Below are 3217 nucleotides of genomic sequence, written 5' to 3' on the forward strand. Positions count from 1 at the left end.
AAGAGATTATACACTGGTAAAACAAGCTGCTTTACATTCCTTCAAGACTTAGCCTGAAGGCGGCTCTCCATAGCTACCACTAGGATAGCTTTCAATAAAGGCTGTCTTTAACCTATCATCAATAAGGGGTTGTTTGGACTGGTACAGGGTGCCCACTATAACTAGTGGACAGCATATACCAGGCCAACTTCTCACACCGATGACGCCTGCTGATGCCGCCACCGAGCCACTGCTCGCACCGCGACCTGTGGGCACCGCACTCCGCACCGCCTCACTTCACGACAATGCCTTGGTATCCCCAACGATACCGCTCCATCCCGGAATTGACGCCACAGCTTGCACCGTGGTTCGAGGGCACTACTCGTAAAGTTACACGATGCACCGCCCTCATCCCGCACCGCAGCTTTGGCCTACCGTGACCTGCCAGCACCGTGACGAGAACCGCCTTCATCTCACACCGCGACCCTGGTCTCACCGACGACGCCATCTGACGAAGCCACCGAGCCGCTGCTCGCACCGCGACCTGAGGGCTCTGCACGCCGCACCGCTGCACTTTGCACCGCAGCACCTGACACCTGGCCAACGCCAGCGCTCCTGACTTCAACAAAGAGGAGTTCGATCTGCAACGCGTGTGACTTGGGGGCCTCAACGACTCCTGCACCGACCTCTAGAACCGACGCCTGCGGACGCCGTGTGTTCGGAAGCTCAACGAGAGGTCATCAACGCCCTGCATTTCTGAAAGGTACTGTTTTCGGGTCTTCCAGACACCGTAGCTGGCCCGCGACGCCGCGATCAGCCAGAACTGTTTGGATTTGTTTGCTCACGACGCCGTGATAGCCCCGGACGCAGCGATCGCCATCAAGGAACTGTTTTACAAGGTTATTTTGATAACTGAAGATTTTTAAGTACTGTATTGTGGATTTTTATCGTTTTGGTCTTGTCTTAATTATATAAAAATATTGGATATTTTTCTGAACCGGTGCGGTGTCCGTTTGTAGTGCTTACACTATTACTGTTTTTTATGTGCAAATGCTCTACATACTGCCTCTAAGATAAGCCTGACTGCTCGTGCCAAGCTACCAAGGGGGTGAGCAGGGGTTATTTTATGAGTGTAACTCCCTTACCCTGACTAAGAAGACCCTATTTAGACAAAGGTGCAAGCCCTTGCCAACTAGAGACCCCCATTTCTAACATTGGTTGTCAGCGGTGACGATAGGACTTGTGTTTGCACTTGACCTACAGTGATTGGTGTGCACTACTAACATATCGCAGACCATTACGTACCACATACTGTTTCTTTTTTACCTATTTTTGAGCGTGCCAGTTTAAACTTGCTACTTCATCATGCCTGAATCAAGAGCATCATCTGTAGCATCCATGGAAATTGCCTTTGAGGAGGATAGGTTGGAATCCTACAATCTGAAAGAATTGAAAGCAATTTGCAAGAACCTGAGAGTCCAAGTCAAAGGCCTCATTAGGAAGGACGAGCTACAAAAGGCGCTGAAGGCCTGGGTAGCAGCCAGACATGGCAGCGGGCAGTCTGGTGTTCTCAGGGGAGAGGCGGAGGACCCTACTTCTAGGGCGGATGTGCTTTTGGGAGGGGGGAACCCTCCAGGCCAGGCAGCAGTGGATTGTCTCCAGAGGAGCTGGAGAACAGGCTGAATGCAAGGAAGGTAGCAACTGAGTTAGAGAAGCTCAAACTAGCCATGGAAGAAAAAAGAATGATGTTAAATTATGAGATCAGAATGAAGGAGCTGGATCAAAGGAGTAGACCCAGCTCAGATGGTGGCAGCAACTCATCCGGACAGGCAGAAAGAATTGCACACATCCCTAAAAATGTGGGCAGAGAGTTCAAAAGGGGGATGACATACAGAGGTGGTTTCAGGGCTACGAGGCAGCAATACACATGAATGGGGTCCCTGAGAAGAATTGGGAAGCAGTATTGTGGCCTCTGTTTCCAGAGGAAGCCAGGGATACTTTGACAGCTTTGGGTAAGTGGCCTAACCTCACCTATGCTGATATGAAGGAAGCCTTTCTCACTAGGTATGGTCTCACTCCTGAGAAGTACAGGGATCAGTTTAGGTCCAGTAAAAAGTCTGAAGCCAACACTTGGTTGGAATGTGTGGATATGTTTTGCAGGTCACTGGATGGCTGGGTGAAGGGCAGTAATGTGACAGATTTTTAGTGGCTCTACAATTTGAGTGTGTGGGAGCACTTGGCTAGTCTATGTTTTGCAGATCTGAGCCAGCACCTAATTGATAGTAAGGTGACTGAACCCAGGAAGCTTGCTATAGAGGCAGACCGCTGGGTGAGTACCAGGGTCCACAAGAAAGCGTTTGGGGGAGACTCAGCCAAAGGTGGGCAGGATCCCCAGCAGAAAAGTGGGGGGACAAGGGTAAAGCACAGGAGTTCTCTAAAGGGCCCCAAACTAATACCCAGGGTAAAGGTTCCCATCCCCCAGGAGATAAGAAAAAAGGGGTCTCTACAGGAAAGCCTGCTGAGACCGGCCCCCACAAGTGTTTTTCATGTGACCAGGTGGGTCATGTGAAGGGGGACCCCAGGTGCCTAAAGGGGACGCAGCCACACACCGGTGGGCAGACCAAGGTGTTGGCTGGTGCAGGAGGGTGGGCATCCCGCAGAAATGACCCTTGTCTCACTAGGGGACAGTGAGATGGTCCCAGGAAACCAGGTGCCCCCTAACACAAAGAAGTATAGCACCTGGGTGACCATCAATGGAAAAAGGGTAGAGGCTCTCAGAGATACTGGAGCCAATGTGACCTCAGTCCGGTGTCACCTGGTCTCTGAGAAGGAGGTAGTCCCAGGGGCATTCCACCAAGTAGTTGCTGTGGACAACTCAGAGCGCCAGTGTATGGTGGTGCAGGTTCCCTTTCAGTGGGGGGGGGGGTCTCATGTCCCTTGAGGGTGGTTGTGACCCCTACCATGCCTGTAGATTGTCTGCTAGGTAACGACCTGGAGCAGTCCTTATGGAAGGATGTTGAGCTCAGGTCTCACTTGGAGATGCTTGGGTTGCCAGAGTGGGTATGCGTGTCTGCTCGGTCAATGGCAGCCAGAAAGGGTGATCAAGAGGACTTGGAGCCTGAAACAGTGGCCCAAGTCCCTGCCAAGAGAAATGGCGGTGGGCGCAGGAAACCGGCCCCTGAAGTTCCCACGGACCGGGAGGAGGCTGACCTTGAGGGGGGCGCCCCGGTGCCGACAG

This window comes from Triturus cristatus, chromosome 4_1, assembly GCF_964204655.1.
Source record: "Triturus cristatus chromosome 4_1, aTriCri1.1, whole genome shotgun sequence".
NCBI lineage: Eukaryota > Metazoa > Chordata > Amphibia > Caudata > Salamandridae > Triturus > Triturus cristatus.